Genomic DNA, 27932 nt, shown 5'->3' on the forward strand with positions numbered 1-27932 from the left:
ACTTAATACGATACATGTATTAATCCCACCATGAAATCACCGTAATGCTCTTTTGTTATGTCATTTTTTTTACTTTTCTAACAAGTATAAGCTTTTGATTTCTTTATCACACTAGGTTACAGGTAAAAATTCATATATGTGTATTTAATTGTCCTACTGGATTTTCGCTCTGTCTTGTGACTTTCAGTTCCTGGTGTAAAACTCAGATAAAGCTCTAGTAAATATAGATGTTTATTCTTGAAATCAACAATATAAAGTAATAAATCAATTGTTCCACAATATATTAGCAGTTTCACTTGATTCTTAATTAACAATTTCAAAATAAGAACAACCAAGGGTCGTAACTCTCTATGCCCAATTTAACCATTTAATGAATACTTGCCCAAAATTCTATCTTATAAAGTGAAACAGCTTTACATGATTTTAGGAATTATTTAATACATCAAGAGCAGTATTTGAAACAAACCAAATCTTATCTAATCAATTTCAATTGTTTAAACATATAACTGGTTGCTACGGAAATGATAAATAAAGCATTAAAACAAATAGATATATGCTTTATTATTTCCTTAAACCAAATCGCATGAAATGTGACACCTAATTTTTATATACTTTCCAAATAAAATAAAAGAACAGAGTTCCAATGTCCCTTGCGTTGCACATACTTTATCTGTCCAGGGGCAATAACTTAACATTTTTTTGTGGTTCTTTTAAACTTTTTATAAATATCTTAGAGAAATGTAGGCATGAGATCGATTGCAATATTTCTATTTCCAAGGGGCAAAACTTCTGTAAAAATAGTTGGTCAGCACTCTTCCAAAACCTTGCTGTTATAAGTCTTTGGTATAAACTTAAAAATTAAACATATAAAATGTATGTGTGGGAGTGCTTACAATGCAATGTTCAATATACTGTTTATAAACTTTCAATTTTTCGAAATACTAAGGATTTTCTACTCTAGGAATACATGTATATTATCTTAGCTGTGGCAAATACCTTTGGGAATTTTGGGTCCTCAATGCTCTTTAACTTTGTATTTTATTTGGCCTTTTAGACTTTTTTTATTCGAGCGTTACTGATGAGTCTTTTAAGGACGAAATGCGCGTCTGGCGTACAAAATTGTAATCCTGGTACATTATCTACGATGAGTTTATATACAGTACATTTCATAGTGACACATCTCCTGTAAAGATAATAGATCAGCGCTGATTATGAAACTCACCCGAGAAATTGTTGATAAACACCTTTGATATACATTTCAAAACAATCCTACAAGAAATGTTGGAGTGAGAGTGCTTACAATTCAATTTTCTAAGGGATATCACTCCTGAAAGAATAATTGATCAGTGCTGATTTTTAAACTTGTTCCAGATATTGTTTATATAAACCTTTGATATAAATTTCATTAATATTTACCAAGAATTTTACACTTGACAGCACTTTCAATGCAATTTTCTATAGAATTTACTTTTCTAAGGAACATGACTCCTAAAAAAAAAAAAGATAAGTGCTGACCTTTCAAATTGTCCCAGACATTACCGATATAAACCTTCGATATAAATTTCCTAACAATCCTTCATGCAATATATGCTTGAGAGCAGTTACAATGCAATTTTTTCATATTATTAATATTTCCAAGGGGAGCATTTCTTTAAAAAAAGTAAAATAACAAAAACACCGAACTGCAAGGAAAATTCAAAACTGAAAGTCCTTTATCAAATGGCAAAATCAAAAGCTCAAACACATCAAACAAATGGAAAACAACTCTCATTATCCTGACTTGTTACAGGCATTTCCTTATGTAGTAATTGTGTAAGTAGCGGATCTGCAAATTTTATATTGTAATTGATCTACTAATATGATTTTTCTAAATGTTTTTTGTAAACATGTTTTTTTTTAAAATGCAGCATTTATTACACAAGACTTTGTTTCATTTAATAATAATGACAATACTTTGTTCCATAAGCAAATACAGCTTTTAAGATACATACACATAATGATAATAATTTCATATGCACCAATAATAGGCCGATGAATTTTAAATTTACAAAATATTCTCGAGTTACACAATATATAAATATAAAAGTGTACATGAAAAACAATATAATACATAATAAAAAATACGTAATACGAGGGGAGAATGACATACATTGTGTACTTTCATAAACACAATATTTGAGAACAAATATACTATATACATGAAATTAAATTCTAAGTGTTTTTTAATTACTGTTTTTAAAAATATACCTAAATTATTCAATTCTTTAATATTTCTGACAGATAACAAACTGGATACGTTTGTGTGCAGATGAATTTCTCCAATAATAATTTTTAATATACTTTTCACGAATTTGACTATATTTATGACATTCAAGTATAAAATACCGGTATGCATCTTTAATAGAGCTAGTGTTAGAATTTGAACATAATCAATTATTTTATCAACATTATAATATCTGCCTGTTTCTATCCTTAAATGATGGGTTGATATACGATATTTACAAATGTATGGTGGTTTGTATATATAGATTACAGGTCTATCTAAATAAAATTACAGAGCATGTGTTCTTTACATATAATTTAGTTTATAAATTTGGTTGTACTTGTAGAAAAATTATTTCAAAAGGGATAGCACATCCTAATTTTTACGGACATGTTATTTACCGAACCCGGAAATTTAGATACGATCCGGGTAAACTAATCGATCCTTTAAATAAACTTATTCTAAAAGGTGACAAATTTAACACTGTACTTAGATTGTTAAATATTGTTTTTATTGGTATGAATATTGATTTTGTTGTCAGAAGATTAAAGGCAAACATATTATTGTTATATACACATACATATGCACATTCTAATGGTAATTATTAGAGAAGAGTAAAAATGATCTAAACAAATCTAGATCCTGTTTTGTTAGAGTTGTATTGAAAGAAAAAAAACATCCCCCTCCAACAAGCAACACCCAAGAAGGTGAATGATCAGTTCCGTAGAGATGGGACAAATGTGATTGTTAAACAGGATAAGTTGGAATTCCTGTTTATGGAAGTTAATATATTACTTACATATAGCATTCTTAAGCTGAACGATTTGCTACAAGTTGATTTTATAGAGTACTAATCACTTCGCCATTTTGTTATTCAATATTTGTTTAAAAAATTGCTAGTGGATATTTTCGAAATAATATGATACTTTACATTCACCACCCCAAACATCCGTTGTCCTGCTTCCTTGTGTGTTGTTATCTATCTTAACATGGCACTTTCTGTACTTATTAAGTTCCAATATGGTTGTTATTTACTACAAAGCCCTTTTCCCACTCTCTTCCATTAAAACCAGACCTCTACATTAAAACAATCTTTTCTCTTACCCCCCAGTTTGACATTCATTTAGACATTTTAGTTTGTTATATATTTCTAATTCAATTACACACCACCATTAAAAAGTAAAATCACAAAAATACCGAACTCCGAGGAAAATTCAAAAAGGAAAGTCCCTAATCAAATTGTAAAATCAAAACGAATGGATAACAACTGTCATATTCCTGACTTGGTACAGGCATTTTCTCATGTAGAAAATGGTGGATTAAACTATTTAAATTATTTATTTGTTACAAAAGTATGCATTGTTCAATCACAGTAAATAATCAAAACAAAGTTTTGCATGTTTGAATAAATGCGATGTGCTAACACATATCAAATGGTAATTAGAAAAAAAGGAGCTGATTCAAGTTCTCCTTAGTTAAGTGAAGTCTGGGTGCTGGATTTTCTCGCTGTGTTGAAGACCCATTGGTGGCCTTGGGTTGTTTTCTGCTCTTTGGTCGGGTTGTTGTCTCTTTGACACATTCCCATTCCCATTCTCAGTTTTATTAAGTAATTGTATGCATACGACTTAGGAATTAAGTAAAATCCAAGTTTAAGAAACACTCAAGTTAAGATATTTTATGCATATGGACCCAGATTTCCTGGTAAAAACAGAAATAATGATTTATCTCCACTCGGCATTTACAACTACCAAATAGTTAGATTAAGGCGACATGTGAAGTAGTTTACAGATATTCAAATCTCTTAAATCGAGAAGGAAGAGAAAAATCAAGGTAACAAATAGAAAATGAGGGAATCTAATGAACTCCACAAATAGCAAGACCAGGTGCATTGATTGGGTAATTACATCAATATAAAGTATAGCGTCCTTGGTATCCAATGTGAAATAAGAATTAAACAAATTACAATTCATGAATTCATTCAAGGTAACTTACATAAAATAATTGTTCAACTGTTTGTACTTTGCAACAATTTGTAATATGCCAAACTCAATAAATCATTTTATCATTATGAAATATCAATTCACTTTTTAAAATACAATCATTATTAAATTTTTAATCAATAAATGTAAAACTGTTGACACTGAGGTATACCTTGTCTCTTTGTTGATAGTAAAATGCAAACGCTGAAATTAAAATAGCAATACTTTAACATGTAAAATATATGCAAAAATACAGTCACACAATAAGACAAATACCAAGCCAACATTGACTCACAAGACACTGAATATACAACTTCTTAAAAAACCCTTTTAAATAACTTAAATACAAAAAGTAAAATAACAAAAATACCGAACTCCAAGGAAATTTCAAATCAAAAAGTCACTTATCAAATGGAGAATTCAAAATCTCAAACACATCAAACGAATGGAAAACAACTGTCATATTCCTGACTTGGTACAGGCATTTTCTTATGTAGAAAATAGTGGATTAAACCTGGTTTTAAAGCTAGTTAAACCTCTCAGTTGTATGACAGTTGCATAAAATTCCATTATATTGACAACATTGTGTTATAATCTTAATCACAAAAAACAAAGAAATATGTCTACAAAGAAAAACAAAATGGCATATAGACAAAGCACATAAGCAAAAATGAAAGAAAAGAATACAAAAAATGACCGCAGCACAACAACACAATGGCAGGATGCATAAGTACCGTGCCACGCCAAAAGGATATAACCAAAAATGGACTAAACAGTAAAGGTTAATAATTTATAAAGACAAATAAAAGAACAATATAAGACGTAATTAAAAGATGATAAACAACGTCAGGACTTAGAATCTATACTTCAAGACCATCATGTATTATTTTTGAAGTTGATACAGTATATTTATCAACAAGGTCTTGGTATCTTTCGATGAACTTTTTTTTAGAAAAAGGTTGAGACGTTCTTTGACATAACCCTGGTTCATCAACCTTCTGTTTAGACACTGGTGATGTTTTATAAAGTCTGAGTAGCAGCTGCAAGCTCTTGAATACCGAATGAGTTGGGAAATGTTTATCCAATATGCAGGTGAAATTGGTATATTGCTACTAAGGTGGAGGAAATTGATAATTTCAAAATTAAAATCGTCTCGTTTGTCATAGATTCTGGTACTGAGATGAAGGCTTGTGTCAAATTCGGGATATAAGTCTAAACATGAGACGGAGGAAGCCGTGTCTGTTGTTTCCTTAGTTTCTAGTTCTGGAAGATATATTAATGGAACCCAATCAGAAAAAGTTTGGATTGTTAATGGAAAGAACATCATCAATATATCTTAATGTAAAATTAAATGATCTGGCTTCTTTGATCTTGTTTTTTAAAAGTGTCTGACGGAACTCCGACTCATATGAAAAAAAGAGGTCGGCAAGGAGAGGCGCACAGTTTGTTCGCATAGGAAGCCAACAATTTTTTAAAAAGTATACCACCAAATTCAACAAATATGTTGTCAATAAGAAACTAAATATAAATATCAATAATGTTAAACATGAGAATTATGTCACATTAAAAATTGAAGAACCTTAGTGAGCGCGCTCACATACCCCACGTCCCCGCAATTGTTATTGGAGAAATAAAATAAGTGTAAGGAAAAAAAATTGTATCAGAAAAAAAAATTGAATCATAATTTCCTGTCAATATGCACATCTACACAGTATGTCCTTATTATTTGAAAAGGTTTTATGAAATTCTGTTGTGTGGTTTGAGAGGAGTTGCGATGACAAAAGGTTGCAGTAGTATATTGGGCAAATAAGTTCAAAGGGGCGTAACTCCTGGAAAGAAAATTGAATCGTAATTTCCTGTCAATATGCACATCTACGTAGTATGTCCTTATTATCTGAAAAGGTTTCATGAAATTCTGTTGTGTGGTTTGAGAGGAGTTGCGATGACAAACTGTTGCAGTAGTACATTAAAGTAAAGAAGTTCAAGAGGTTTGAGAGGAGTTGCGATGAAAAGAAACAGGACTGACGGACTGACGGACGGACAGACGGACGGACGGACAGACGGACGGGTCAAAAACATTATACCCTCCGCAACTCGTTGCGTGGGGTATAATAATGAAAATGTAAGGACTTAAAAATAAAACAGCAATATAGAGTATGGGCTTAAATAAAAAATATTTAAGGTTAAAAAAGTTACAAGCTTTTTTCATTTTCTTAATCTTTAAAAAAAAAATAGATATTCAAACATAATTTAACTAGAGGCTCTCAAGAGCCTGTGTCGCTCACCTGACTCTACTTTGGTTTTAGAAATCATGTAAAGATAGATAAAAATCATAACAGATACCCAAATAATGATTGAGGCCAAATTTTGATTAATATTGGTCCCATTATTTAATAAAATATCCTGGTGGCCATCTTGAACAGTAAATCGGCAACAAAGTAGCAACACTTGGTCAGCACTTCATAAGGAACATTCATGCCATGTTTGGTTTCATTCCATTCAGTGGTACTCTAAAAGAAGACATTTGTATGTATTTCCCATAGGGTCCTATGTTAAACTAAGCCCCCCCCCCCCCCTAGCGGCCATCTTGGATGATGGATCGACTGCAAAGTAACAACACTTGGTCAGCAACTCATAAGGAACATTCATGTCATGTTTGGTTCAAATCCATTCAGTGGTTCTCTAAAAGAAGACAATTGAATGTATTTCCCATAGGGTCCTATGTTAAACTAAGTCCCCCGCTGTCGGCCATCTTGGATGATGGATCGGCTGCAAAGTAACAACACTTGGTCAACATCTCATAAGGAACATTCATGCCATGTTTGGTTCCGTTCCATTTTTTGGTTCTCTAAAAGAAGACATTTTTATGTATTTTCCAAAGGGTCCTATGTTAAACTAAGTCCCCGGCTGGCGGCCATCTTGTATGATGGATCGGCTACAAAGTAACAACACTTGGTCAGCATTTCATAAGGAAGATTCATGCCATGTTTGGTTTCATTCCATTCAGTGGTTCTCTAAAAGAAGACATTTGTATGTATTTCCCATAGGTCCTTTGTTAAACTAAGTCCCCTGCTGTAGGCCATCTTGGATGATGGACAGACTGCAAAGTAACAACACTTGGTCAGCACCTCATAAGGAACATTCATGCCATGTTTGGTTTCATTCCATTCAGTGGTTCTCTAAAAGAAGACATTTGTTTGTATTTCCCATAGGGTCCTATGTTAAACTAAGTCCCCCGCTGTCTGCCATCTTGGATGATGGATCGGCTACAAAGTAACAACACTTGGTCAGCACCTCATGAGGAACATTCATGCCATGTTTGGTTTCATTCCATTCAGTGGTTCTTTAAAAGAAGACATTTGTATGTATTTCCCATAGGGTCCTATGTTAAACTAAGTCCCCCGCTGGCGGCCATCTTGGATGATGGACCGACTGCAAAGTAGCAACACTTGGTCAGCATCTCATAAGGAACATTCATGCCATGTTTGGTTCCATTCCATTCAGTGGTTCTCTAAAAGAAGACATTTTTATGTATTTCCCATAGGGTCCTATGTTAAACTAAGTCCCCCGCTGGAGGCCATCTTGGATGATGGATCGGCTACAAAGTAACAACACTTGGTCAGCACCTCATAAGGAACATTCATGCCATGTTTGGTTTCATTCCATTCAGTGGTTCTCTAAAAGAAGACATTTGTATGTATTTCCCATAGGGTCCTATGTTAAACTAAGTTCCCTGATGGCGGCCATCTTGGATGATGGATCGGCTACAAAGTAACAACACATGGTCAGCACCTCATAAGGAACATTCATGCCATGTTTGGTTTTATTCCATTCAGTGGTTCTCTAAAAGAAGTCATTTGTATGCATTTCCCATAGGGTCCTATGTTAAACTAAGTCCCCCGCTGGCGGCCATCTTGGATGATGGATCGGCTACAAAGTAACAACACTTGGTCAGCACCTCATAAGGAACATTCATGCCATGTTTGGTTTTATTCCATTCAGTGGTTCTCTAAAAGAAGTCATTTGTATGCATTTCCCATAGGGTCCTATGTTAAACTAAGTCCCCCGCTGGCGGCCATCTTGGATGATGGATCGGCTACAAAGTAACAACACTTGGTCAGCACCTCATAAGGAACATTAATGCCATGTTTGGTTTCATTCCATTCAGTGGTTCTCTAGAAGAAGTTCAAAATGTAAAAAGTTAACGCCGACGACGGACGACGCCGGACGACGCCGGACGACGCCGGACGACGACGGACGACGGACGACGGACGCCAAGTGATGAGAAAAGCTCACTTGGCCCTTCGGGCCAGGTGAGCTAACAATCAAAAGGAAAAAAAAAATATTTAAACTTCAAAATCATATTACCAAAATTGTACAAAATTCCTCAACCTCACTTAGTGATTAAGATAATAACACGATGTTGACTGCTGTACCCCTATTTTTTACATTTCTACCTATTAGTCTGTTTGTTTTGTTCACACATCGTTGTCAATATAATGGAATTTTATCCGACTGTCATACAAGTGAGAGGTTTAGCTAGCTATAAAACCAGGTTCAATCCACCATTTTCTACTTGAGAAAATGCCTGTACCAAGTCAGGAATATGAGAGTTGTTCATGTGTTTGAGCTTTTGATTTTGCCATTTGATTAGGGACTTTCCGTTTTGAATTTTCCTCGGAGTTCAGTAGTTTTGTGATTTTACTTTTTAGCTTTGTCTTAAAGCTTTAATTTGAAACATCCTCTGTATAAATAAACTAAATAAAGTAAATCAAATTAAATATATTCTGGTAAATGTATATTGCAAACATAAAATATTGATATGCTATGATGAATGTACAAATAAATGTTTATTAGAGAGTCACTTTCCATGAATCACTTTCAGACGAGTGTTATGTTGTGATCTTATGCCCATATAATATGCAATAAAGACTATTTAATCATAATTGCAGATATTCAAGGAGATACTATCAAAATATATGTATGTGGAAATGGGTGTACTGTATATTTCAGTTGTTATAGTAAAAGTATTAATTACAAAGGACACAATTCTAACATAACATTATTATTATCATTTTTTTTAACTAACAAATTAATAAAAACAGGAAATCCATTATTTGCATGACTATAATTTCTTACTGTAATTCTGTCCCAATATAGTTATTTACAATTTCTTTTTTCAGCAGCATTCATATTGGATATTGTCTGTATCAAGTCAATGGTAATCTTTTTCTTATATGAATATGATACATAATCTTCTTCTATAAATACAATCAAAGGAATATGATGATCTTCTCTTTAATGTGGTTGAACATTCATTTGATGTTCAAGTTCGATTTCAATTCCCATTTCTGAAATTATAATTAATCATCACCACACTGTAACATGATACTACTCCAATGCCTAGAATTTATGGTAAATATTGACTAGGGGTTGTCCTTGGAAAGGTTATATGTTGTATTTAATGCATCTGGTCAAGAGTGATTAGTTTATGTTTGAATTTATGTTGACAGTCTTAAAGATAAAGGTTTCACTGCAAGTAAAACCTAAACTTAACATTATCGGAGCTCCATGTAAATGAGGTCAAGGTCAGAGGAACCTTTCCAGATGTACATGTACACTTTACAAATATTGCGTACACAAAAATATAGTTGACAGAACGCTTACAGTATCTGAGAAAAAGACCAAACCATAACTTAACATTGAACAATTGCAATGAACCATGAAAAAGGTCAAGGTCAGAGGAAACTTACCAGACGAAAATTTACACCTTTTAATCATTCCATACACCAAATATGGATGACCTATTACTTAAAGTATCTGAGATACGGACTTGACCAAGAGACCCTTACATTGTTCACAGATCCTTTAAATTTGGTCAGGGTGAAGTGATTCCCGTCTGACAGACATCTAGACATTGAAAGATCCAATAAACCAAACATATTTATCCTATGACTCATTATTATTGAGAAACTCACGGATAAAAAATCTTAACAGTTTTTTTTAGCACTTGCTGAACAATAGAAATGAGGACATGGACAATAGACATATAACAGACGGAATATGGCAGTTGTTATCAAATAGTTCGTTTCTATGTATGATGGCGTTTATTATTGTTGCACTTCAGTGTTCCTGTTGTTCCTTTGTTTTCCTCTTATAGTTGATGTGTTTCCCTCGGATTTGTTTTCGCTCAATCGATTTATGACTTTTGAACAACGATATACTACTGTTGCCTTTATTTAGTCTTAGATACATGATTTTTTATGAGTAATTATTGACTTTGAACTAACTAAGCTTTCAGCAACTGCGAGTACTCTCAAGGTTTCATATATTTAATGCCTTTTCAATTTAATTGTATTTTCTATAACTTGCATATGAACTTTACCTGCACGATACTTATTTTGTATTTGATGCTTCACATCTTTTACTTCCTCTTCAGAAATCGTTTTGGCCAAAATTTTATTCATTTGGTCCGTATACAATTCTGGAGATGGCTGATTATGTTGATCAAATCGTTTCAATATATCAACTATAATACCACACAACTCATTGTAGCGTTTATCTTCAAGGATAAATTCACTGGAGTGCAGTATTTCATTCCTTGTAAGTCGTATGCGCTCAATATCATCGCCAATAGCCAAGTCTGTTTTCTGAATATCTTGCCATTTACCTCCCCATGGTCCCCATCGGCGGTTGCTAGAATTACTAGGAACATTTTTATTCAACTTCCTGAGCAAATCATACAGGTATGTTATGTCACTTTCACTCCTAGGACGCATATTTGTTGTGTCTTTTTTCAGCAAATCATATAAAACGCTTACAAGAACATTCAGTACAATCATCCCCATCTTTGCAAAATTAATCTCTTCCTTGGAGAACTAAAAAGAAAACAACAACATAACATTAGTCTCATTTCCAAAGGACAAGATTCACTTTTGGCATTTATATGGCCTTGAATTTGAACTTAAGCATAAACTTTTAAAAAGACCATAATTCTAGAACGAATCTATTTCAAAAAGCCTTATTCCTAAGTTAAACATATCTCTACATGATATTGTATTTTAGGCTCTCAAGTCAGCACACTTTAAAGATCTTGTCAAAATACAATGATTTTGTGCATTTTTCAGACCTAAAAGCTTTAAAAAATCCTTGGCCGCAACCTTCAATCAAACATATTCTGTAACTAATTAAAATTATGGAACGTCAAAACTGTCTTGTTATGCCCATTTTCATTATATGATGTGCGTTTACCTTTATATGATGTGCATTTGTCATTATATGATGTGCAAACTAACATCCTTATATGATGTGCAAACTAACATCCTTATATGATGTGAAAATATACTAATATGATGTGCAAACATCCTTATATGATGTGCAAATATACTTATATGACAAATGTATGATGAGCAAATGAACTTATATGATGTGCCAGATTCTTATATGATGTGCAAATATACTTATATGATATGCAAATATACTTATATGATGTGCCAATATCCATATATGATGTGCATTTTCCTTTATATTATGTGCAAATATCTTTATATGATGTGTCATTATATTATGTGCTTGTAACATTATATGATGTGGTTCGGTTTAATTCATTATATGAAGTGCTTTCATCGTTGTTATGGTCAATGAACATGATTACGATTAGAACGATTACTGTCTACATCATAACTGATTACGATCTGCTTCGCCGGTTCAAATCTGAAGCTTTCTGGACCTCTCAGAGAGTGATTTCAAAGCTTTGTTAACGTGCAGAGGCCATTGCATTCTCTTAACACAAAGCATCAGGTTTAACATCCCCATTCCGACCAGTCGTTGCTGCTTATTTTTACATCCCGAACAGCCAAATAGAAGCCCCACTTTAGCAAGGGAACAGAAAAGTCCTAGGGATGACCATATTTCTATACCACTGCCAACGATTGGGATGCTATCAACAAATAGTATGATTTCATTAACTGAAGTATTCTCATTGAGGTACAATATGTTTGTATTGTGTTTTTGCTACCATTAAGACCAGCATTATAGAGTAAAGTTTCTATAGCTCACCAGGCATTTTTGCCAGAACTGAATTGAATACAATGAAAAAAAGATGACTTTTTACCCGTATGTTCTTTTGTTAGCTATTGTGGCCTTATTGGCCACTGAATTAAAAAAAACCACACACATGCTTTATACTATATACCAAAAGGATCATTCACCCAAAGTTTTGTTAAAATTGGTTCATTAGTTTCAGAGATCTTTGAGACAGTATATGACCGACACAAAAATAAGTCAGAATTTGAGTTTAATGTAAAAATAAGAAGATGTAGAATAACAACTCTTCACCAGAGACCAAATGACATAGAAGTTTAAGGCTATAAATCTTCACGAAGAAGTTTAAGGCTATAAATCTTCACGAAGTCATCCCAATGTTTAAGTTTGTAAATGCAACTTAGTAGATCTTGAATTTCTAATTATGTTTGCTGGTTACAGGTTCTACTTTATTTATTATAATTTCGAGATAATATGTAAAAACACTAAAATTAGTCGAAAATCATCATTTAAGGACAATAATACTCCTTTACCGAGTCATCCAGTGTTTTCAGTCATATTGGCATTTTTGTAGATCATATATTACTGCTTTTGTTTTGTCTTCAAAAACAAACATGGGAATACATCAAAAATCATTATTTAAGGGCTATAACTCATTAAGACTTCATCTAATAATTTTGTTTAAAATAGAATGTAAGTAGATCTCGACATTTTGAGCAATTTTAGCCAAACAAATTTTCTCTATCCATTATAAGGTATTGATTTCTGTGTTGTTTTTTGTGGATAATAACTTCTCTTTGTTTTATAGCCGTAATTGTCATTTTTTCAACTAACGTTTTTTTTATTATCAAATTGGTTTGTTACTTTTTTCTCACTAACTCCTCTAAGATACTATATTTTTTATTAATGTATCAAATAAACTTAACTCTATAGTGACTCTCATGACATTCATACCACTTCTCCTTTTTCTATATCAAAACTTGTAATGGTGATTCAAAACATGCATTGGAGAAAGGAAATTTCAAACTCACAACTGAATTAATCATGAAAGTTTTGATTTAGTATTCAATCCTTAGCAGATTAAATAATTTTAAACTTTGATAATATTGTTGAATGACATACCCCTGTCAAACTGCCTGCTTTTGGTGATTCTTCTGATATATTTGATACTACACTCATACCTTCCTGGAAAATGACTTTCAACTGAAATTTTAAAAAGTATGTCCATAATTATAAAAGAACAAGTTTTTTACAGGATAAGACAATGCATTTTATTTTTTTTATTTCCTCCTTCAGAAATTACGGATGAAACTGTAATCATATACTAGTAGATATCATTACATTCGTTATTTTCTTTTAGTTTTCTGTTAGAACCTAAAGAAATCTATCAACTTCCATCATTATGACATTTCATCAGTAATTTGTTGTGAATATTGCTTCCATAGTTATTAAAAATTACCATGTGTTCTGAAAAGAACACTGAAATGTATTTATTAGATGAGTTCAATTTTTAAAAACATGATATTGAAGGGACATAATCAAAGATACTGTTGTAAATAAAAATATATGACTGAATGTAAATTATTTCCCTTTAATACCAGCAGATCAGTAATTACTATGGAAACTATAGTTGATCTAGTGATCACAGGAATCCCCACCCCCAGCAACTGCCAGAGATCAATATTTTTTTCAGTGGTCAAAACCATTTCAATTAATTTCAATCTATTTCAAAAAGTAGTTCTCTATTTATTATCTGATAACCACAAATTATGAATTTTTTGAACAATTAAGTACCAATGAACTCTGGAATGTCATTCAATGGTAAACATGAAAACGATAAAACTCAAATGTATCATCTACAATCAACAGAAGTTTGAATTTGCCCAAAAATCAAGAACCATAACTGTGGAATAGTAAAGTGAAAACAATGAAAATCAAGTTTTGATCTGTGTTAAGTGGTCCTGAAAACGAAGTAAATCAAACAAAAAATGTCATCCAGAAACCACAAAACCTTTTCTTTTTAGCCATGGCTTTGTCAGTTTATTTTCGACTTGTGAGTTTGATTGTCCCTTTGGTATCCTTCGCCCCTTTCCTTCCTTTTTTTTTGTTATTCTGAATTTCCCCCTCTTATATTACATCAATGAATTTTATGACAATAATGATCAAAATATTATATATTTTATTTGTAAATTAAATTAATATAGCTATACATGTAATATCGCCATGAAATGTCCGGAGATCATGATTTTATGACAATTATGATCCAAATATTATATATTTTATTTGTAAAAATTAATTATATAGCTATACATGTAATTTCGCCATGAAATGTCTGGAGATCATGAAATTGATCAGACATATTCACCTACTATACATGAAAAAAAATGTATTCATAAATTTCCCGTATGACGAAGGCCCCTGCAAAAGACAGTTATTGTTTACCCTAAACCGGACCACCTTGAATACCCTCCCCCTCCCTTTGTTTCTGTACTCATGTATATTTATTGAAAAAATCAATTTTACTTTTGAGATCTAAACTATAATGAAGTGTTTGAAACTGTTCATTAAAAGATAAATACATTGAAAAGAAACAAATGTAATTCGTATTTTTGGCTTTGAACTAGCTGTCAGCAACTGCGAGTTGTCTCATATCTGTACTTTGTGTCTGCCACGTCCGGTCTGTGTTTTTGTTAGATGTTTTTCTGCTTTGTTTCGTTAAGCCCTTTTCAACTAATTTTTTTAGTTTGATCTTATGTTGTACTGTTACACCACTGTCACAGTTAAGAGGAGGGTTGGTGTCTTCAAACATGTTTAACCCCGCCACATTCTATATTTGCATTTCTATAGTCAGGAGCCTGTAGTTCCGTGGTTGTCGATGGTTCCTGTCTGTCAAAATTGTTTTTCCTAAATGTTTTGTTATAAATTAATTTGTTAGTTTTCTCAATTGAATTGTTTCATATTTCTCATGTCGGGGCCTAAATGGATAAAAATCATCATTCAGGGGAAAAAACTTCTATAAGGAATCAGTTGACAATTTCATCCATTTTTGATGTATTAGTAGATCTTTTTTGCAAAACACTTTTGCTTCTTACAATTTTTAACTCTATCTATTATAGACTCTGAAAAAACACAAAAGGTAACACTAATCTTTCAAGGGTAATGAATAAGACGTCAATGGACTTATCGTCCATGTTTAGTTATTTGTAGATCATATTTTGTTCAACATTTTTACCTTTGAAAGATTGATTCTCTTAATCATCTATGGTTTCCTGAAAAGATGCAGCTTGAGGCTCTAAAGAGCCTGTGTCGCTCACCTTGGTCTATGTGCATATTCAACAAAGGATACTCTCCAACATTGTAGACGAGAATAGAATTCATGATACAAATTTCTTTTTTGTTGATCTTGTATTTCAAATCATTTAGTCTGTTTACCTTCTCTCGAAATTCTTTAGTTTTTGTTCAAAACACAAAAGAGGGTTAAAAAAAATCCTCATTTAAGGGCAATAACTCCTATAAAAAGTGAGTCTACTTACTATATCGTCAAAATTTGACTTGTTAGTAAATCTTCCCTTGCTGATCATTTTTATGATGTAAAGTGTCTGTTTATCTATTATAATTATAATCATATAAGGAAAAATGCAAATAAAATGTTAAAAATAGTCAATAAAAGGCAATAACTCTAACTAGGAGTCGACTGACGATTTCGACCATCCAGACTTATTTGTAGAACTTGTCTTGTTGATCATTTTGCAGTTTAAAGTTTCTCTCTAGCTATTATAGTTTTCAAGATAATAGGCAAAATGGAAAAAAATGGTAAAATTACCATATATATATATATATATATAACTCATATAAGAACTCGCCTGAGTTTATACGTACATGAACGATAGTTGAATTCAACATTAGGAACATTTATGTTCCTGTCAGATTTTCTCTATTTATAACGTTATTCATAATTATAGACACAACTTGCATTTTACCCCTATGTTCTACTTTTAGCCATGTCGGCCATCTTGGTTGGCAGGCGGGGTCATCGGGCACACTTTTTAATTTATATACCCCAATGATGATTGTGGCTAAGTTTGGTTAAATTTGGTCCAGTAGTTTCAGAGGAGAAGATTTTTGTAAAAGTTAACGGACAACGAAGATGAAGAAGACGACTGACGATGGACGCCAAGTGATGAGAAAAGCTTATTTGGCCCTATGGGCCACATGAGCTAAAAAAGGGTAAAAATCATCATCAATTGACAATAAATCCTATAAGAGTCATTTAAAGATTTCTGCCAAGTTGACTTTTTTTGAAGATCTTCTTGTTCTGGTAATTTTTACTGTTCAAAATATCTCTCTATCTGTTAATCACGTTAATAGTTTTCAAGATAATAACAAAACAAAGAAATTTTCAAAAAAAATTACATCTCAGAGGCAATAATTCCAAAAAAAGATCGTCAATTTGAAATTCCCTAGAAACTTTGACTGCTTATCAATTCTACCCAGTCACATTTGCTCTAACTATTTTAGTTCTTGAAATATAAGCCAAAAAATGCAGTTTACTCCTATGTTCTTTTTTTTAGCAACAGCAGTCATGTTTGTTGGTGGATCAAATTCTCGGACTCAGTTTTAAAGTAAATGACATAAGGAACATTATGGTAAAGTTAGGTAATATTTTGTCCAGTAGTTTCAGAGAAGAAGCTTTTTTAAAAGGTTTACAATGATGGATGGACAGACAGACTGACTACAAAGATGATGGACGCTAAGTGATGGCAAAAGCTTACATTATGGGTTTTGAGGATAGGTGAACTTAAAACCTGCTACCACCTTTTTATCAGAATCTTGAACCCATCATTGAAAATGATACTTAATTCATCTTATATGTAAATGATAACCAGTCTGGCCATACCTTTGTGATAGAAGAAGAATTGACACTTCTAGATCGATCAGCTAATGTTGGTCGGACTACCCTGCTAACAACTTTATGTTTTTTCTTGGCTGGTCCAGCTTCTTCATCAATTTCTCTAAGTCCAGCAAGTAATTTGCCTCCAGATTTCTGAGAAAAAAACCATTCCAGTATAATAATCCTAATATTTCTAAAAGCTGAAAATTTTCTTATGATTAAAGCTGAAATTCTCGCATAAACAACTTTTCACGAATAATGCAGTAAGATAAAAATTAATCTTTTAATCATGTATTACTACACTGTGGATACTAATAAGTTTGATGACCTTATACATTCAGAGATGAGTAATAAAAGCTTCATTGATCAGTCTATCATCTTTCTAAAAAATTCTGACGAAAATTATACCTACAAAATGATGGGTACATGGAACTCTTTTTTTTTTTTCTCTTGTCTAACAAATATTAAATTTGATGCAGTTATCAAATATAATGTCCACGCTTTAAATGAGTTATTGTCCATAAATGACGATTTTTACCAACATTTTGTGTTTTTGTCTAATTTCTTGAAAACTATTATTAATACAGAAAAACTCTAAATGCAAAAATGATCAGTAAGATAAGATCTAAAATAAGTCAAGATGTCCGAGAATGTCAGTCGACTCATTATGTAACTAAATAAATTTTATCAATTCTTAGGGCCATGTGAGCTATTGTCATCCCTTGGCGTCTGTTGTTGGCAATTTTCAAAGATCTCCTGTTTAACAACTGAACCAATTCCAGCCAAACTTTAAGCAAATAATCCTTAGGGTACGTAGTATGAAAATTGAGTTTCCCCCCGGTAAATCAACAAACATAGCTGCCATGGCTGAAAATAGAACATATGGCTAAAATGCATTTATTGTTTTATAACTTAATAAAATGTTCCGCTGCGCGCAAGCTTGATACGACCGCTGAGGTCGAACGCTGAACAGTTGAGCAAGTATGGACACAACATTTAAGCTTAAAACAGCTCTGAATTTTGATTGTGATTGAATATTTGACACAGCATAGGTTTGTGACACAAAATAAATGATGTCAAAGAACCAAAAAATTTGAAATTGGACATTTACCTATTATGGTCCAATATCCAAATTCGAAGTACATGGTTAGAATCAGCATATCAAAGAATCCCAAGAATTCTTTTTTTGATGAAATCAAACAAAGTTTAATTTAGAACCATTTGGACCTCAATGTGGACCAATTTGATAATGGAGCCTAAAATCCCAAATCTAAATACATGGATAGATTAAGCATTTCAAAGAACCCTAAATATATTCAATTTATGTTGAAATCAAACACAGTTTAATTTTGGACCCCGATTTGAACCAACTTGAAAACTGGGCCCAAAATCAACAAGAGGCTGTCAGAGTGACAGCAAACCGGATTTTCCTGCAGAGGTCGAACCCTGAACAGTTGAGCAAGTATAGACACTACATTTAAGCTTAAAACAGCTCTGAATTTGGATTGTGATTGAATATTTGACATAGGTTTGTGACACAAAATACATGTGGTCAAAGATCTAAAATATTTGAAATTGGACATTTAAATACCTATTTTGGTCCAATATCCAAAATCTAAGTAAATATTAGAATCAGCATATCAAAGAACCCCAAGAAATCAATTTTTGATGAAATCAGACAACAGTTTAATTTAGGACCCTTTGGACCTCAATGTGGACCAATTTGATAAAGGAGCCCACAATCCAAAATCTCTCAATACATGGTTAGATTCAACATTTAAAAGAACCCCATAAATTCAATTTTTGTTGAATAAAATAAAGTTTAATTTTGGACCCTGATTTCGACCAACTTGAAAACTGGGCCCAAAAATCTTATATCTAAATACAGGTTTAGATTCAGCATTTGAAAGAACCCTATATATATTTAATTTATGTTGAAATGAAACACAGGTTAATTTTATCCATAATATTTTCTATGCAAAGGGAAATAACTCAAACTGGATAAATAATTCTCTAAAATAAGATATGATGCAATTTTTCAAATTATAATCAATAATATAATAACAACAACCAATGATGACTAAGTTCTCTAAAATTAGATATGATTTAACACACAAACATTGTTAGAATCAGCATATCAAAGAACCAAAGAATTCAATTTTTTATGTAATTAAACAAAAGTTTAATTTAGGACCATTTGGACCTCAATGTGGTATAATCTTATTAATAATGGAAAGAAATACAGGTTTAGATTAAGTATTTCAAAGAACCCTATATATATTCAATTTATGTTGAAATCAAACATAGTTTAATTTTGGACCCCGATTTTGACCAACTTGAAAACTGGGCCCAAAATCAGAAATCTAAATATATGTTTAATAATAGACAATATAAGCTCAGTTTTAAAGGAGTTCACTTCATCAAAAAAAAATATATAGCATTCGGAAAATTAGTTTTTACAGAATAACAAACAAACTTGCCACAAAATTCTTCAAACAATTTACCAAAGAAAAGAAGAAAAAAAATCCAAAATTTTATTTATAATTAATACAATGTCTTTTCAAAATCTATAAAACTTATCAGTAATGAAGTCTCCCAAACAAAGCTCCAATAATTCGTCATTCCCATGGTCGCCTGACATTGGGCAAAGTCCAGTACAAATTGGTTTGTGATATGCTTAAGTGACGCCTATGGATTGACCCTGTATGTTATTCAAATCTTCTTGAAATTACGAACAGGAATATATTGTTTAGGGCTGGAGATCTAGACCGTTTACAAGTTCTCATAAGGGGGGTTGATCCCCAGGGGACTCGCCCTTTATTTCATCTGATTTGTTTTTTTGTCCCATACAAGAATATACATGGTTTAGTGGTGGGGATCTCGACCGTTTACAAGTTCTTAAACAGGAGGGGGGTGGGGGTGAGCCAAGGGGACTCGCCTAATATTTCATTTGATTTGTTTTATTGTCCCATACAAGAATATATATGGTTTCGGGGTGGGGATCTTGACCATTTACAAGTTTTCAAAAAGAAGGGGGGTGGGGGTTACCCCAGGGGACTTTCCCCTCAATTTCATTTGATTTGTTTTATTGTCCCAAACAAGAATATATATGGTTTAGTGGTGGGGATCTCGACCGTTTACAAGTTCTTAAACAGGAGGGGGGTGGGGGTGAGCCAAGGGGACTCGCCTAATATTTCATTTGATTTGTTTTATTGTCCCATACAAGAATATATATGGTTTCGGGGTGGGGATCTTGACCATTTACAAGTTTTCAAAAAGAAGGGGGGTGGGGGTAACCCCAGGGGACTTCCCCTCAATTTCATTTGATTTGTTTTATTGTCCCAAACAAGAATATATATGGTCTAGGGGTGGGATCTCGACCGGTTACAAGTTATCAAAAAGAAGTGGGGTGGGGGTTACCCCCATGGACTTCCCCTATATTTCATTTGATTTGTTTTATCGTCCCATACAAGAATATACCGTATATGGTTTAGGGGTGGGGATCTCGACCGTTTACAAGTTCTCAAACAGGAGGGGGTGGGGGTGATCCCAGGGGGACTCTCCTTTTATTTCATTTGATTTATTTTATTGTCCCATACAAAATAAAATGCTTCTCGGAGCGCAGCCTGATACGACCGCAGAGGTCGAACCCTGAACAGTTGGTACAAATTTGGACACAATATTCAAGCTTGATACTGTCTGAATTTGGATTGTATCAAATTTTTGACATAATATAGATTTCTCACACAAAATAAATGTGGTCAAAGATCCTACAAATCTATTCTGCAATACTGTGCAATTGAAGATTTCTTCTTTAAACTTTTCAAAAATTCAAAAAAAAATATGAATCGATCCTCTAAAAAAATTGGAAAATAAAATCCCCCCCCCCACTTTTTAAAACCCTCCTTGGAGCAATAACCCCAAAACTCGATCCCAGCCTTTCCTTTGTAGCATGGAACCTTGTAGTACAATTTCAGAGAGATCCTTACACTTAAACACAAGTTATTGTCTGGAAACTAGAAAAATGCTTCTTTTTGGCCCTTTTTGGCACCTTATTCCTACATATTTGGGCAACTAACCCCAAACTCAATCCTAGCCTTCCCTTTGTGATATGGAACCTTGTGGTACAATGTCAGAGAGATCCATACACTTAAACGCAAGTTATTGTCTGGAAACTAGAAAAATGCTTGTTTTTGGCCCTTTTTGGCCCTTTTTTGGCCCTTAATTCCTAAACTGTTGGCCCCAAAACCCCTAAAATAAATCCCAACCTTCTACTTGTGGTATTAAACATTGTCGTACAATTTCAAAGCAATCGAAATACTTATACACAAGTTATTGTCCTGAAACTAGAAAAATGCTTGTTTTGGGCCCCTTTTGGGCCCCTAATTCCTAAACGGTTGTGACCATCATCACTAAAATCAATCAAAACCTTCCTTTTGTGGTATTGAACCTTCTTAAAAAATTTCATAGAGATCAATTCACTTAAACTAAAGTTATTGTCCGTTAACCAATGTGTCTTCGGACGACGACGCAGACGACGAAGACGCAGACGACGACGACATCATACCATTATACGATCCCAAAAAATTTTTTGCGGTCGTATAAAAATATATGGTTTCGCGTATGGGGATCTTGACTGTTTACAAGTTCTCATAAGGGGGGTTGATCCCCAGGGGACTCGCCCTATATTTCATTTGATTTGTGTTATTGTCCCATACAAGAAAATGGTGTAGGGGTGGGGATCTCGACTGTTTACAAGTTCTTAAACAGGAGGGGGTGGGGGTGACCCCAGGGGACTCGCCTTATATTTCATTTGATTTGTTTTATTGTCCCATACAAGAATATATAAAGTTTGGGGGTGAAGATCTTGACCGTTTACAAGTTTTCAAAAAAAGAGGGGTGGGGGTTACCCAAGGGGATTTCCTCTTAATTTCATTTGATTTGTTTTATTGTCCTATTCAAGAATATATATGGTTAAGGGGTGAAAATCTTGATCGTTTATAAGTTTTCAAAAAAAAGAGGGGTGGGGGTTACCCAAGGGGATTTCCCCTTAATTTCATTTGATTTGTTTTATTGTCCTATTCAAGAATATATATGGTTTAAGGGTGGGGATCTTGGCCGTTTACAAGTTTTCAAAAAGAAGGGAGGTGGGGGTGAACCCGGAGACTCCCCCAATAATTCATTTGATTTGTTTTATTGTCCCATACAAGAATATATATGGTTTAGGGGTGGGGATCTCGACTGTTTACAAGATAAAAGCACATTCTCAAATTGAAGGGGGGTGGGGTAAGAATATAAATGGTTTAGGGAGACTTAATTATCTACAAAATGTCTAATTATGAACAGTAAATTTCAAACTTCATTTATACAGTCCTACTAGTAAATTTCAAACTTTATATATCAGGAAACAGAAAATTTTCAAATAAATCTGTCACTCCAATGATTATCATATGATAAGATATAACCCAGATCAAATTAATAATTAATAATGTAATTAACTTCAAAATGTCTAATAATATAGCTTATAATCATCACCACTTAGGAAATAGAAAATTTTCAAATTAATCTGTCACTCGAATTTTTATTGTGAGATAAGACATTATGCTGAGTCATAAAATGATAACAAGAGAAAAATATTTTAAAATACCTCTTTTGGATATTAAAAATGGCGTTAACTCAAAAAGGAGAAATACTAAAATCGTGAAAATTGAAATAGACCTTCATTAAGTCCCAGGAAACAACATATTTAAATTTGAAAAAAATTTGTTAAAGCATTTTCATGCTATTGTACAGACACTGTTTGGCAGACGCCCGTCCGCCCGCCGTACTTCACCATTTAAATAACCGATATTTCCTTCGAAAATCCGGTTAAAAATCTAAATACATGTTTATTGATAGACAATATAAGCTTAGTTTTTAAAGGAGTTCGCTTCAAAAAATATATATAGCATTCAGAATATTAGTTTATACAGGATAACAAACAAACTTACCACAAAATTCTTCAAACAATTTACCAAAGAAAAGAAAAAAAAAATCCAAAATATCATTTATCATTAATACAATGTCTTTAAAAAATCTATAAAACTTATCTGTAATTATCTTCAAAATATCTAATAATGAACAGTATATTTCAAACTTTATCTATACAATCCTACATAGCTTATCATCAACACCACTTTGTCACAGAATGAATGTGGTATAAGTTCTTAAATAATTTTAAAATTAGACATTTACCAATAATGGTCCAATATTCAAATTCTAAATACATAGTTGGATTCAGCATATCAAATAACCACATTGTTATATTTTTGGTAAAAATCAAACTAAGTTTTATTTTGGATAATTTGAAGCTTTATGGGGTCCAGTTTGAAAAACAGACCAAAAATCAAAAATGTACAACACTGTTAGATTGCACACCTTAAGGAACACAATTGATTTAATTTTTGAAGAAATCAAACAAACTTTAATTTTGGGACCCAATTTTGGACCAACTTTGAAAACCAAAAAATCTAAAATTCTAAAATATCAAATAACACAAACTATTTAATTTTTGATGAAATCAAACAATATTCAATTTTGGACCCCAATTTAGTCAATCTTGAATACTTGAAATAAATCCCAACCTTCCTATTGTGGTATAGTACCTTGTGCTTAAATTTAATAGAGATCCATACACTTATATTCAATTTATTGTCTGTCAACCTGACAAAAAAATGTTTTTGTTAGACCCTTTTTGGCCCCTAATTCCTTAACAGCTATGACAATTACCCCTTAAATTAATCCCAACCTTCCTTCTGTGGTGTGGAACCTTGTGTTTAAATATTGACCAAATGAATATCTTTTATACTCAAGTTATTGTCTTAAAACCAGACAAATAATTGTTTTTGGCCCCTTTCAGGCCCCTTATTACACAAGAGTGCACACGCTGAAATGTCTCGCCTTCTCTACTAATCATTGATATTATGTTGATAGTCTCAAATATAAAGCTTTATTACAACTGTCACATAAACTTAACATTAACCAAGTAAACTAAACATTGACCAATGAACCATGAAAATGAGGTCAAGGTCAGATGAACCATGCTAGGCAGGCATGTACAGCTAACAATTCTTCCATACAACAAATATAGTTGACCTATTGCTTATAGTTAAAGAAAAACAGTCCAAAACACAAAAACTTAACACTCAGCAATGAACCTTGAAAATGAGGTCAAGGTCAAATAAAACCTGCGTGACTGACATATAGATCATAAAATATTTCCATACACCAAATATAGTTGAACTATTGCATATAGTATTAGAAAAAAAGACCAAAACTCAAAAACTTAACTTTGACCACTGAACCATGAAAATGAGGTCAAGGTCAGATGACACCTGCCAGCTAGACATGTACACCTTACAATCATTCCATACACCAAATATATATAGTAGACATATTGCATACAGTATAAGAAAAACAGACCAAAACACAAAAACTTAACTATAACCACTGAACCATGAAAATGAGGTCAAGGTCAGATGACACCTGCCAGTTAGACATGTACACCTTACAGTCCTTCCATACACCTAATATACTAGACCTATTGCTTATAGTATCTGAGATATGGACTTGACCACCAAAACTTTACCTTGTTCACTGATCCATGAAATGAGGTCGAGGTCAAGTGAAAACTGTCTGACGGGCATGAGGACCTTGCAAGATACGCACATACCAAATATAGTTATCCTATTACTTATAATAAGAGAGAATTTAACATTACAAAAAATCTTAACTTTTTTTTCAAGTAGTCACTGAACCATGAAAATGAGGTCAAGGACATTGGACATGTGACTGACGGAAACTTCGTAACATGAGGCATCCATATACAAAGTATGAAGCATCCAGATCTTCCACCTTCTAAAATATAAAGCTTTTAAGAAGTTAGCTAACGCCGCCGCCGCCGCCGCCGTAGCCGCCGTAGCCGCCGCCGCTGCCGGATCACTATCCCCATGTCGAGCTTTCTGCGAAAAAAGTCGCAGGCTCGACAAAAACCGCTAGGACAACAAGTAAAACTGTGAGCTACTGCTCACTAATGATACCCCCTCCGAAATATTTCGGTAAACAGGAAGTTGTTGAGTGATGAATCTGAAAACCCACCACACAGTATAGCTGACCTTTATAAACCCTGAAATCAAGTTTCAGAAATCCTTGTCAAATTGTTCCTGAGAAAAATGTGACGAAAATTTTCAACTTGGCTATCATGTGTAAAATAATACAAGTGTTCGGTAAACAGGAAGTTGTTGAGTGATGAATCTAAAAACGCATCACACGGTGTAACTTACTTATATAAACCCTGAAACCAAATTTTAGAAATCCTTGTCAAGTAGTTCCTGAGAAAAATGCGACAAAAATATTCATGGGACGGACGGACTGACTGACGGATGGACTGACGGATGGACTGACGGAAGGACAGACAGAGGTAAAACAGTATACCCCCACTTTTCTAAAGCGGGGGTATAATACCCCCCAAAATCAACCCCAACCCTCCTATTGTGGAATGGAACCTTGTACTAAATTTTCTTACACATCCATACACTTGCACTAAAGTTAATAACTGCGAACCAATTTATTTTCCATGAACCAGTAAAACTGACACTTTTTGGCCCCTAATAACAAAACCCCAAAAACAACCCAACCATCCTTTAGTGGTATGGAACCTTGTGCTAAAATGTTATAGAGATCCATGCACTTATACTCAATTTATTGTCTGCGAACCAAAATGTCTTCAGACGCAGACACCACCATAACATAATACGACCTGCGATGGTATAAAAACTGTAATAAATGTGTAAAGATATAGACACCCACAGCAACTAAGATATCAAGATTTTGTTTAGTGGTCCAAACCATTCCATTTAATTTCAATCAATTTCAACAAGTAGTTCTCCATTTATTATTTGATAAACACAAAATTATGAATTTTTTCAAACAATTAAGTATCAATGAACTCTGGAATGCCTTTTAATGGTAAAAGTGAAAACTACAAAACTAAAATTTGTCATCAAGAAACCACCAAAGTTAGAATTTTTTCCAAAAATCAAGAACCATAGCTGTGGAAAAGTAAAAGTGAAAACAATGAAAATCAAGTTTTGATCTGTTTTAAGTGGTCCTGAATACGAAGGATATCGAACATGTCATCCAGAAACCACAAAATTTAGATTAAAAAAAAACCAACAAAAACCATAACTCTGAAATGGTATAATTGAAAACGATGAAAATCAAGCATAATATGTGCTTAGCTGTCCAAAACATTCAATTAAAAATGTCAATTATTTTTATAATGGGGTTCTCCGTTAATCCAGAAACCACAAATTTTGAAATTTTCCAAAATATCAAGTCCAATAACTCAGGAATAGTAAAATTGAAATCAACAAAAATTCAAACCAAGCTGAGTGATTCAAAAGATTCCACTGAAATTAAAGTGAATTTCATAACGGGGATCGTCATTAATTATCCAGAAACCACAACATTTTAAATAAACTGCTTCGCTGAGCAAAGCTGGATACGCCCGCAGAGGTCCAATCCTGAACAGTTGGGGCAAAAATGGACACAATATTCAAGCTTGATACAAGTCTGAATTAAGATTGTAATTAAATATTTGACATATTATAGGTTTCTGAATAAATGTAGTCAAAGAACTTGAAATTGGTTAGATGAATTGAATTTATATTCAATTAAAGATTTCTTGCTGTTGTGCAATACACTGTGCTGTTGCGCAATACTTAGTAAATCTGTTGTCAGACTATAAACAAACAATAACTTCTCAATGTTATATAAGAAATTTATAAATAACTAAAGGGAGGTTATCTTAATAGATATAAATCAGTCATCAAAGTTTAATGAAAACTACTCTAAGCAATTTAAGGATATTGTCCAAAAACTTGAAAATCAACCCTTTTTTATGAATAAAATCTTATAACTCGGAAACGTAAAATCTTAAATTTATAAAAATCAAAAGGGAGCTTACAACAATAGATATAAACAATTCACCAAAGTTTCATAAAAAATGCTGAAGCATTTTTGAGTTATTGTCCGAAAACTGGAAAATCCCCCTTTTTGTAATGAATAAAAACCCATAAATCGGAAACGTATAGTCTAAAATTTAAAAAAATCAAAAGGGAGCTCATGTCGATAGAAATAGACAATTCACCAAAGTTTCTTGCAAATTGGTGAAATTGAGTTATTGGTTAAAAAACTGGAAAATCCCACCTATTTTAATGAATAAAACCCCATAACTCGGAAATGTAAAATCTAAAATTTATAAAATTCTGAAGGGAGCTTACATCAATACTGAATAGATATAAACAATTCACCAAAGTTTCATAAAAAATGCTGAAAGCATTTTTGAGTTATTTTCCAAAAACTGGAAAATCCCCCTTTTTGTAATGAATAAAACCCCATAAATCGGAAACGTATTGTCTAAAATTTATAAAAATCAAAAGGGAGCTCATGTCGATAGAAATAAACAATTCACCAAAGTTTCTTGCAAATTGGTGAAATTGTTTTTGAGTTATTGTCCACAAACTGGAAAATCCCCCCTTTTTTAATGAATAAAACCCCAAAACTCGGAAACGGTAAATCTGAAATTTATAAAAAAACGAAAGGGAGCCCGGGAAGGGAGCTCACGTCAATGGATATAAACAATTCACCAAAGTTTCATGCATATTGGTTAAAGCGTTTTTGAGTTAATGTCCGACATGTTGACGACGGACAGACG

At 32.9% G+C, this 27932-nt stretch overlaps 1 protein-coding gene across 1 annotated transcript in view; it reads right to left on the minus strand.

Moving 5' to 3' along the window:
• Window positions 1-218: 218 nt before the first annotated feature.
• Window positions 219-27932, minus strand: part of LOC127739141 (uncharacterized) — a 151089-nt gene continuing 123375 nt past the window's right edge. The window contains exons 10-14 of the mRNA XM_052250734.1: window positions 17183-17329; window positions 13408-13488; window positions 10628-11120; window positions 7869-9593; window positions 219-7370 (exon numbers count right to left, since the gene is read on the minus strand). The gene's annotated coding sequence lies outside the window, so the exon portion shown is untranslated. The remainder of the gene's footprint in view (window positions 7371-7868; window positions 9594-10627; window positions 11121-13407; window positions 13489-17182; window positions 17330-27932) is intronic.

Source organism: Mytilus californianus, unplaced genomic scaffold (assembly GCF_021869535.1).
Source record: "Mytilus californianus isolate M0D057914Y unplaced genomic scaffold, xbMytCali1.0.p SCAF_4, whole genome shotgun sequence".
Classification (NCBI taxonomy): Eukaryota; Metazoa; Mollusca; class Bivalvia; order Mytilida; family Mytilidae; genus Mytilus; species Mytilus californianus.